The 11,893-nt window shown below is 46.8% G+C and overlaps 1 long non-coding RNA gene across 4 annotated transcripts; it reads left to right on the top strand.

The window, feature by feature from the left end:
* Window positions 1-4,551: 4,551 nt before the first annotated feature.
* LOC119339973 lies at window positions 4,552-10,743 on the top strand. Of its 4 annotated transcripts, none has more exons than XR_005164301.1 (8): window positions 4,553-4,955; window positions 5,667-5,773; window positions 5,894-6,001; window positions 6,261-6,417; window positions 7,617-7,706; window positions 7,803-7,859; window positions 8,955-9,098; window positions 10,271-10,743. It is a non-coding gene; the product is annotated as an uncharacterized LOC119339973 (long non-coding RNA). The 4 variants fall into 4 exon arrangements; XR_005164300.1 differs by having other exon boundaries at window positions 5,667-5,791; XR_005164299.1 differs by having other exon boundaries at window positions 4,552-4,955; window positions 5,667-6,001.
* The last annotated feature ends 1,150 nt before the right edge of the window (window positions 10,744-11,893 follow it).

Here is an 11,893-nt window from a genome sequence, read left to right as displayed (position 1 = left end):
AAAAAATAAGCATTGCTTGCATGAGACGCACAACACATTATCATGAAGGCGACTAATAGGCGCCGGTGCGCCGGCCTAAAGTTTCGGCCGGTCGCACCCGAGCCGCCCGATTGGCCTACCACGAGCCATTGGATCGTCATCCATCCAGGTCACTTTCTTCCTTCTCACCCCGTTCACATTTAGATCTGAACAAACACCGCAGGACATGGCGGCCACCCACCATCGCCGCGTCGCGCAGCATGCGGCCGCCCTCCCCATTTGTCGACGTCGACGGCCGCAGTTGATGCTCGCCGTGGACGCTCATAACGGAAAAAGTTGTCAAAAAGCAGCTATATGTGGCCGCCCCTATTGAATCATTTAAAAACCTGGTTCCAGCAAATTGAAGCTATGGTTGTAGCAGTTGCTGGTCCATCAAAGAATTCAACTACGATGGAAGCATTTTTTATGCTGGTTCCAGCAAAACAAAATTGTGGTTGTAGCAAAAAATCGTTGGTACAAGAAGAACTAATTCCGGTGGACGCATTTTTGAATGCTGGTTCCGGCAAAACAAAATTGTGGTTGTAGCAAAAAATCACTCGTACAAAAAGAATGAACTTCGGCTTGGGCGCAGGTTCCAGCAAATCGCCCCGTCGGTTCCATCAAACCTGGTCGTGGTTGCAGCACTTCCCCGCCGTGGTCACCCTGCAGCTCGCCGCGGTCACCGGTTCCAAGAAAAACCGGGCGCGGTTGCAGCTCCTGCCTCAATGGTTGCAGCATCCTGTGTGCTCCGCCGTCCCGCCCGCCGGTCGAGGTTGTAACAACTCTTTTGTAGGTTGCAGCTCGCCCCGCAACGGTTGCAGCATCCACACCAGTCAGTGGTAGCTCATCAGCTTGCGGTTGCAGCTCGGCCGTTCCCAGCATCGCCGCCGGCCATCACCAACCTCGTTGGTCGGCCTGTTCAAGCTCGCTGACCACCGCCTCCACCATCTCCTGCTCACCCCGACTCCCGTACCAGCAACCCTGTGCCCCCTTCCTTCAGACCCGATGTGATTTGCTAGCGGAGAGGGGGATTTAGTTGCGTTGGAGACCAGCAGAGCAGAGGAGAGGGATTATGCAAGGGGAGGAGCAGGGGTTCGTGCATATGGGGATGGGAACGAGTGCTAGAGCTCAGGGGCGATGGGATAAGGCAGTCAAGGGCGTGGGCGGTGTGTTGGGCCAGTGACACGTGGAGAGGAGAAAAGAAAGAGGTGGCTGCGCGAGCAAGCAGCGCGATCGGCCGAAGCTTCGGCCGGTCCGCCGATTTCAAACGTTTACTATCATGAACCACCCGAAATGATGCTAGGAGAAAACATATAATGGTTTGACTTTTGATTAAAAAAATCAACACAGCTTATGTTTTGGAACATAGGGAGTATTCATTTTTGCTGCCGTTTTCAATTTAATTGAATGATGAAAAACAAGGAATCTAGAAGACCGTAGAGAAATAGTAGACGGACCGAGTGCAAGGGTAATGCACTTCTAGTTCTCTCCGGAGCTAAAATGAGGAGCATAGTAGAGAGTTAGCTGGCTTAGTCGCATGGCCAATCAGGACGTTCATGCACACTGTGGTAGATGGTTGAAACGGAGTATGTTATATGCCAAAATTAGACATACAAATGAATTTCAAGCAAGTTTATGTGCGTTAAAAATAGACACGGAACATATAATTCCAAAGTGCTTGCCGTCGCTCTGCCGACTCTTCATAATCGACGAAAAGAACGGGAGTGAGAAGTGAGAGTGAGGAACATAATGAAAAGACCTGAACAAAATGCATACCCGTGCCTTCCTATTCTGTCCATTACCTACGCACAAACGACGGAAAAAGGCCAATGTCCAAACAAAAAACAACTAGAAAACAGCTATGCCCATGCTGCTAGCCCATTTAAACCAACAGCCCAACGAAAAAGGGTTTTCCCCGCTTTATATTATAAAGCAACAACCACTTACAGCCAAAGTATCGATACAAACGCACACCACACATACCCAAGGCGAGATACAAGGAAGCCGGGCAACGAAACACACCCTCAACGACAACCAAACACCTACAAGATGTGCAACAAGGAACCGCTTAGCGCCGACGGAGACCACCAAGAGCAATCGTCCGGGAGGGTGTGTGACGAACCATGCAGGACCGAGGGCTCGAAGACGATGCCTCCAAGAAGGGTACGGCCACGGAATGTCGCCACCGTCTGATCCTCTGATCAAGTTTTCACCCGGAGCGAGACGAAGGAGAATGAGCACCACGACGGAGCCTACAAGGAGGAACACGACATCCGCAAACGCCGCCACCTTCGGCCAGTGCACGAACTAGACAGGTGATGAACCCCGGTGCTTCAATCCCTTCGTCGCATCCCTGATCCGCCAACCACTCGCAGCCATGCCGCCCAAGCAGCCATGCCTGCGTGCCTGCAACCGAGACGCGCAGTCCGCCCATGACATACGCGCCTCCCACCGCCAGGACCGCCGCCCTGCCACCAGACCACCGCGACAGCCACCAAAGAGCACACCTTTGGCCAGATCTACGCCCCCAGCCGACTCCGAAGCCACCGGTGGACACCTTGCCACGAGAGGAACCGCGACCGTATGTCGGTCCGGGGGAAGGGGGAGGTGACAGAGCAGCCCAAGGCCAAGATCGGCGACGGGGCATGCGGAGGCGTCCCCGTCCACCAGCCAACCTCCCCCCCGAAACCAAGTTCGCCCCCGAAGCCACAGGCCCAGACCATCCGGGGCGCACCGGCCGCCGCAGGACGCCGAAGAAAGGGGAAGGGGACCAGATCGGCCGCCGCCGCGCCCAAGGGAAGCCAGCAGGGAGGTCTCCCCGTGCCGAGCGTCGCCGTCCTACCGCAAAGGGCCCGGCCGAACGGGGACGCCCACCGCCACCGCTGTCGCACCGCCCCCTCCTCCCCCACTCGAGCCACGGAGAGAGGGCCGTCCGCGACCCGGTCGAGCTCGACCCGCAGCGCCAGTCGACGCCGGGGCGCTGCAGGGGAGCAGCCGCCGCCGACACCACCCACCAGCCTGCACCGCCTCCATGCCGCCTGTCACGCCGCCGCCACGCCAACGTTGCTGGCCCACGCCGGAGCGCCGCTGCGCCACCGTGCCCAGCAACAAGCACCGCATCCCAGGCTGAGAGATCCGGCCCGCGCCGTTCCCCCCGCGCGAGGAGACAAGAGGACCTCGCCGCCGCCGGCGACGACCGGGCTTCGCCCGCTCGCGCCCCCTGGCGGCGGCGAGGGAGGGGGAGAGGAGGAGGGGAGGGTGGGCGGCGGCGCTAGGTTTAGCCTCCCGGACGCTCGCGGGAGCGTCGCGGGAGGAGAGCACCCACGGAGCTGTTTTCTACCACTACCATTTTCTTGTTCCACCAACGCCCAACAAAACGAGACAGCCGTGCGAGAAAAAGCCCAGAAGGCCAACACAGCTAGGCGAAAAAAATGGCAACAACACAACGACACGGAGCAGATCAACAGTTTGCCCTAATATTTCAGCTTTTGATCATGTGGTGGACAACTTAGATGTGAGGTTGCTATTTCAGATCTAGATGTAAAATAGCAAAATTGCAGTAAATACATGGGAGGGCAATAAAAATTGTTTCTGTGAAGCCCTTACGCCTGATGAAGCAGGCTTTCGACATTCACTCGTGCAAGTATCCATTGCAAGATAGCACAAGTTGTTCACCAAACAACAGAAACAAAATGAGTTCTCTTTGCAACCCGACTGTTTTTTATCATGGACACATAATCCATCTGGCAAATTGACCTTCTCATTTTCTCGGCCTTCAATGATTTCACCTACGGAATTCAAGGGCATCATTAATGCATTTAGAAAGCTATAGTTTGATAAGCTAGAAAGAGAAGTCCACAATCATAGAAAAAAAATACTATAACTCAGGAATTTTTAGCACCTCCAGATGAGATAGATTATGCACAACCTATGTACTGTAAAATTTATCAAGAAAGTATTCAAAGAATATATGTTTGTAGCCACTTACACTGTGTATGGGTCACAGAGTACAGGAGCAGCACACAGAGTATGGTCCTTGCAGCGAAGGAGTTCATGTACTTTGCCATCTACTCCCTCCGTTCCAAAATAGATGACTCAACTTTGTACTAAAGTTAATATAAAGTTGAGTCATCTATTTTGGAACGGAGGGAGTAGCTAGTTACCACAATGCAACCGCATGATCTTGTTTAGTGCTCCTCACAGGGGTATGTAGCGTATGTTTTCTTATATCATCATCAAGGACAATGGAAGATGATTGGTGTTTCCTAGAACCATCATATATATACACGATGCAACCCACATCCAAACAGGATACTTCGTCACAATTAAGGCTATTTCTAGGAAGTATATCAACTATAGGAAGATATATTCTTCTAAATTAGTATTCCTAAATGCTAAAAAGCAACTGAGTGCTGGTTGTCACGTTCCAGCACACACCCTTTACCACCGTCGGATCTGGATCAGATCACCATGTGTTCCACGGTCGGATTAAATCTGTTGCGATTCATCTCGGTGTTAACGAAGCGGCCGCACGGGCGACACCACAACACCCACGTCCCCCTCTCTCCACTCACGTGGCAGTTTTTCTCGCCGCTCAAACCCACTGTCCAAATCCACCACCACAATCCCCTCGCCCACTCGCAGAAATCCACCGTCGCTTCGTCGATTCTGCGTGCCGCACTGCCGGAGGTTCGCCGGAGATTTGGAAGGCGTTGGACAAGGGGATGCGTCCGCAGGCGCTGCTTCTCTGCGATCCAGGGGGATCGAGGATCTCGGGCAACTGCTCGTGCCGCGTCGAGGCGTTCCTCTACACCGTCGCCGACGCTGCGGTGGCGGCCGCCCCGGGGGCCGCGGCGGTGGAGCGCGGGCCAAGAAGGCGGCCGCGGCCGGGGACTGGTTCGCAGGGATACACCGGCTCCATGGAAACCGCCTTCAAGGTAGCGCCTGACTTGCCTCCTCTCCTCTTCTGCTTGTTGCTGTGTGTCGTATGACTGTGATGACGGCCATTCTTCTGTTACAAGGACACTGTAATTTTTGCTCTTGTAGCGTGTGATACCGTGGTATACTTCCTTTCTGCGGTGAACAACCTGACCCTTTTTTCTGAAAACATGGCAATCTAGTTGCCTAGATTCGTGAGTTGCCTGAAAGCAATTCACCAGATAATTTCAGTGCATGGGCGGTTGGGTTGCTGTTACAAGGTAGCACTGAAATCTCTCATTTCTCAACATGCTCAATCATAGCAAACTAGTGGGCAATATAGATGAGAGGATAAGATTCATCATGTGTTCCTAGGTAATCTACAAAGCTTGCCTGGAATTAGTATGTATTTTGCCTACAACACCCAGCGGGACTTGCTAATATTTTTATTTTGCCTATTTCACCCAACCAAGACTTCATGCAACCTACAAAATCAGAAAACAAAAGCATGCCTAAGCAAAAAAGCTTCATCACCTACTTCTCAGATACGATTCGGACAAACAAAAAACTTGTTGTGATCACCCTAGGGATTAACCTGGTGCCTGCGCAAATCTTTATGTAGTTTGTCTACATCACAAAAACAACTTGCCTAAAAACTTGCTAAACTTTGCTTAACAGTTCTTGGCCCAAAAAGCAAGAGATAATTTTTTGCTTTCTTGCTGATTGCACAGAACTTGCCCCAAAAGAATTGCTGGGGCATGCGTTGTAGGGTGATTTCTCACCCCGTGTCAAGCTCGAGCTGCATCGTTGAATCATATCCTGCCTGCTGGTCCTTTGGGTGGGTGTGTACAACAGGGTCAGCAGCAGTTTGGTCTTCAGTTTCGTCCGTCATGTTGGCTTTAGGCTTGTAGCCTAGTAGTGTTGTAAATATCTGAATAACTTGGTGGCTTCTTACAAGGGAGGTGGACATGGATGGATGTTGGCTGCCGGCCAGCCGATGAGGTTGCACAACATGCAGTGCGCCAATGAAGAAGCAACGGATTTTCACTAGTACTCCTAGTATTATGTAAGATTTTTGTGTACTTTGATTACTTTTGGTGCTAGCCCTTCAATTGATTTACCATTGTGTTTTTATGTTTGTTTACAACTTCCTGTTATCATGTAGTTCAGCCACTCCTCTGCTTTTATAGACTATTGTTATTAGTAATGTTCTTATATTCCTGTTTAATAGGTAGTTGCCTGAACATACTATAAGCTTTTCTATAGAAGGCGTTATTTGCAAGAGACAGGAAGATGCCATTCTAAATCCCTTTTAAACTTTCTAGTGTTGGCCAATTCACGGGGGGCGACGATGAGGGATGGACGAACAAGTTGTGGCGAGTGGGAGAGACAAGGGGACCTGTTCACCGCTGCGAGGGGGATGTCGAAGGAACCAAAAACGGAAGCTAGCACAGCGACACCATGTTCATTTGTCTGTAGGAGGTAAATGCCATCTCTTTTCGAAGAACTGAACTATTTTCACCATTGTTTTTTCTATGTTATATCTGAGATTTTCTGTGATCGATAATATGTGTTCATTTAGAACCTCAATGCCACCTCCTCGCCTCTAGTCCACTGTCTCAGTCAAAGGCAAGGTTGCCTAGTATAAGATGCAAGTTGCCTAAACGACTGCCACTTGTTGCCTGGGACAAAGAGACATGTTGTTTGCGATGAAAAGCTCCACACCACTTTTGTTTTTTTGCAGGATAAAAGCAAAGTTGGCTAAATGACAACCATAGTCTTTTTTATTTGAAAATGTCTGCTAGTTGAAGAGGGGGTGTGTTGTCCGTTTTTTTAAGAGGGTGTCTGTTTTTCACCACTGTTGTTTCTCTGTTCTACCTGAGATTTCTGGTTCTATGTAACATGTGTTCACTTAGCCAAAACTAACGGGCAATATTTTTTCATAACATGCTATGGGAGATGGTTTTGAGTCCCTTTGCAGCACAAGGATAATGCCCTACAATCTATAACCTTTTTGTGCATTGAGTTCTAGGGGAAAAATATGCCTTCTTCTAGTCAATGATTTCTACAGTAACTTGCCTAATAATATCAAAAAATTGCCATCTTGATTTCTTCTAGTCAATGATTTCTACAGTAACTTGCCTAATAATTCTATGCGATAGAGGCCGGATAGGGAGGTTGAAGAGGGGTGTGTGGGATCCCGGATTTTTGGGTGAATCGATGATTTTGAGTGCAACAATGGTTTGCGACTTAGGGATGCGGGGGTTGGAATCATCGATGATTTATGTCTGAAAGTGTCCAAGAACTTGCCCAACGCATGATAGTTAGTTACTAGAGATGCTGACATGAGTTGCCCAAAGATCCTCTCTCCAGAGCACTGGGTTTTATTTTGTCCAAAACATGCACATGGTATGATACTCCCTCCGTAAAGAAATATAAGAGTATTTAGATCACTACTTTAGTGATCTAAACACTCTTATATTTCCTTACAGAGGGAGTCGCTGGAATGAGTTAACCAGAGGGATTTTTTAGTAGAAAATTGATTTAATTTGCACAAGATTTGCTATTTCTAATAGGATAAGTTGTCTACATATAAATAGTAGTTGCCTAAATCACCTAAGTTTTGTAAATATGCTTTCGTAGATAATCTTGCCTAAAGAAATTGTTTGTTTTGTTTGCAGTGCCTCACTAAATTCTAAAACGATGTCAAAGCAACATTTTCGAGGTTTTATGCACTCGCCCAAGCAAGAAGCTTCAACATCCACTTCCAGGTAAGCTTCGCACAAAGCTATCCGATTTTATTTTATTTTGTTTCAGCAAAAAAGGAGGAGTCGCCTCAAACTTATATGCATTTGCCTACATTTCAGCATGACTTGCTGTTTATTTTCTCTGTGCAAGCAAGAAGCTTTGCCTATCACTTTCAGGTAAACTTTACACGTCCCCAATATTTCCAACTAGTTTTTTCTGCCTCCCCAGTAGCTGGCTGTTGTCTTTTTTTGTTCCAGCAAATAAAGAAGTTGCCTAAAACTTATATGCAAATTGCCTACATCACAACAGAAGTTGCTTTCTGGCCCCGTTTATTCGCAAGCAAAAAAGTTTCACCAGTAACTCCCAAACTTCGCACAACCCTAGAGCTTTCCAACATGTGTTTTGATGCGTCCCCAGTAGGTGGTTGTTCGTTTTTTTTTTGTTCAACAAAAAAGGGAGTTGCCTAAAAATTATATTTAAATTGCCTACATTACCGGAAGACTTGCTTTTGATTTACCCTTCTCCTTTTTTGACAACAAACTAATAAGCTGCCTGCATAAATAGGTTTTAACTCACAAAATTTGCTTACACCGCAAGCACAACTTGAGCCTTTTTGTTTCTGCTTAGCTGTTGATCCCTAGGATGATAGGTTGGGGAGAGTCGATGGCGATGTGCTATTTTTTGGTGCGGCAAACCATTGGTCTACCTCGAAGTCAACATTATCTTGGCGACGTTTGAGAGGGGTGTGGGTGGGAAGTTGTGAGGCAGAGGCTACAAGTTGCCAGATGTGTGGTACGAGTTGCCAGATCTACGGTTTTTTGAGTTTGGCACTAGTGTGGTTCCCCTCTTTTTTCACAAAACTTGCATAACAATTGATCAAGATTTTGAACTTAGCATTTGGTATACTTATTAAGGGAGCCAAATAATGTGTAGCTATTTTTTATGCCGAGTGGAGATTGAGCCTTTTTGTGTCTGGGTGGAACACTTCAGATAATGAACAATCCTAAACTTGCCTACTATTTGTTACTTAGTTGCCTGGCATGGTTCAGAATTTGCTTGGTTTTGTTAATTTGGTGGCTTTGAGTTTTGCCAAAACTTGACAAACACTAGCTATCTAGGTAGTTGCCTCAATTAACACATGAACTTTGCTCATGTGTTATTTTCCTTCACATTTCAAGAGCTTGATAGTCCTTTTTAGTTAGTGTCCTGGAAATTTCATACAAGCCACCTGAATATGCATTTATGATGATATTTTTATCCCTGTTTTTTAGTGGGGAAAATGGCTGGGACGAGCAAAAAATGCAATTGGCAGCAACAACTTGCGGACGCTCCTGACCATGATTCATCTCTTGACCATGATTCATCTACTACCTTTGAAGAGCAACAAACAGCGGGAGGAATACGGCAAGCTGTGGGTAAGCTCTTTTCCCCTTTGTTTAAACATCAACATGTTTTTTTCTCAGGCACCTCACACACATATATCGAAGTTCACAAACACAAACACACACATAATCACTTGGACTAAAAACTAGGGGTTAGGCAAGTCCACACTACTAGACTAGTCAATTGACACACAGAACAAGCAAGCTAAACACAAATGTTAGATCACATACAAATATTAGGCACAGACCTAGGAGGTAGGGGGTTGTGTGTCAGGAAAATCATGCATGCAGAACATGCATGTCACATTCAAATGTCAAGCAACTCACATACTCAACACCAGCCAGTCACATTCAAATGTCAAACACGTTACATACTCAACACTAACTACAGGTAAGCTCTTTTTCTTCTCCCATTTTCAAACACCCACATGGTTTGTTTGACATTTTGAGTAGGACTTTCTTGACATTTGAATGTGACTTGCCGGTGTTAAGTGTATGACTTGCTTGTTGTTTTTTAGGCAAACTGTGACTTTGCATGTTTCTGAATGTGTGATATTCCTGACACACAACCCCCTCCGCCACACTTGAAATTTGTTTAGGCAAATCATTTCTAAGTTTTCCAAATAAACCAACCTTATAACTTGTGTGTTTCATTGTCCACATTTTCCCCAAATGAACACAAGGTTTTTTTGTCTACCCCTAGCAAGTCAAGAGTGCATTACATAGTGCATTGCAGCTAGTGATGACTAGGACTTGCCTGGCATTTGGCTCTGACTTGCTAGTGTTAATTATGTGACTTGCTTGCTATTTTAGGCAAACCGTGACTTGCCTGTTCTGCATGTGTGATTTACCTGACACACATACTTTAGCCCCTCCCTTACTTGAGGTTTGTTTAGGCAAATTATTTCTATGTTTCCAAACAACAAACCTGTAACTTGTGTGTTTCAACGTCCACAATATTAAAAAAATAGTTTTTGCATGTTTCTATTAAAAGGAACACAAGGTTTTTTTCTACCTAGCAAGTCGGAGTGCATTATAGAGATGCATTACAGAGATTTGCCTGTTGTGTTTACCTAACTTGCCGAAAATAACTAAACAAGTTGCCTTACCTTTTTTTAGCTCTAGACAAATCAGACCGAAAAACCAACCTAGTACAAGGCGGGGTTGCATCCATAACATCTCAGCATTGTGTTTTCTTGTTGCAGGGATCAGGGCACACCCCAAGCTATCCAGAGAGAGAGGTGGCGCAGGGGAGGTTGTACAGGAAGCGTGATTGGAAACTGACCTTCAAGTGCTCATGGGGTGGGTGGAGGATCCTCAGAGTTCCATGTATATAAGATTCATGGCAGAAGATGGAGAAGGGAGGGATGGGTAGATGGGGAAGAAAGGCTGGAGGAGGAGCGGGGGGTTGGACTGTATGGGAAGGGAGGAAGGCTGCAGAGTTTTTGTGGCGTGTGGTTTTTTTTGTTTGACTATTTCTTGTGGCGTGAGATTCACACTGTATTGCGGGACTGTATTGTGGGAGGAGGTAATCTGTCCATGTGAGTGATCGAACCGTTTCTTTCCTCTTTTGGGCGCCAGCTAGCAACAGGGGAGGGTCCACTGCCTTATTTAGGCGTGTGCCCTGGACCGCTAGCCAGCCAACGGCTGCTGGCTAGTCGCGTCCATTAGTATTTCATTATCTGTCAACCGATCCCTCCCTGTCCTGCACTTTCTCCTTGCAAATTTGTAACAGAATCGTAACTTTCCTTATCTTGGCCGACACATTCCCTCGCCTCCCCCGTTTCCTTTTCTCCGTAAGCAATTTCTTCGCTCCTTGAACGCGTCTCTCGCAAGCATATCATATCTCATGGATCAGTCACGTATTGATCACACCGTCAGAATCGATTATGTCAATTGTGTCGTCTTTCCATGCATTTGTACGTGATTCTTGCCGCCACGTAAAGAATACTGTATGTTTTCGTGGTTCTTATGTCCGCGTGCCGGCCCTGCTCCCGTCCATCTTACAGGGTCATCTTTTTCGAGAAAACTTCCAATCTACTACAAGAATACCCTACAAGATTTTAGCAAGTTTAGCTAACATACACCGATAAGTACAAAGTCCATGTACGTCACATGCAGTGGACGGACACAAATCTGCCATAGGTAGTACTTGCATGCATGCACTTTTTTTTTGACCACAAATAAGACTTTATTTCTCAAACAATAGACATGTCGTTTACAATGAGATTGGAAATAAAGTCAGGGATCACATCCCCAAACCCAGAAACCCTATTCATGAAAGAGTTCTTTGCTAGTTTATCCGCCACTTGGTTAGCTTCTCTATAGCAGTGCTTGAATGATACTCACGCGAAGTCCATCATTAGTTGCTTACACTCCATGATGATAGCTATATCCGGCCCCATATAATCATAAATTTGGTTCATCGAGTCCACCACGAATGAAGAATCTGACTCCAGTTCAACAGTGTTACACCAAATATTGGCTGCAAGGTAAAGGCCATTCCTGATAGCCATTAGTTCAGCGTTGTCCACCCCGGTTACTACTGGAATGTACCAATTTGCTGCAGCTATAAAAGCACCTTGATCATCCCGGGCCACTGCACCACTCGCACCCGAGAGTGTTTCATATTGGAACGAAGCATCAACATTAATCTTCACTATCCCTCATCTTGGCTTCTTCCAAATATGATCAACTTGCATGCATGCACTTGACGTATGGGATTTGCAATAACTGCCGTTTAGAATTCAAATGTTTATTCCAATTGCATCAAGAGTGTACTTCTTTCTAATCATGCAACTATCTGATCACACTCCTCACAGGAAAAA

Source organism: Triticum dicoccoides, chromosome 7B (genome assembly GCF_002162155.2).
Source record: "Triticum dicoccoides isolate Atlit2015 ecotype Zavitan chromosome 7B, WEW_v2.0, whole genome shotgun sequence".
NCBI classification, from domain to species: domain Eukaryota; kingdom Viridiplantae; phylum Streptophyta; class Magnoliopsida; order Poales; family Poaceae; genus Triticum; species Triticum dicoccoides.
Note: the sequence above shows the minus strand (reverse complement) of the source record. Positions and strands in the feature narration are given on the sequence as shown.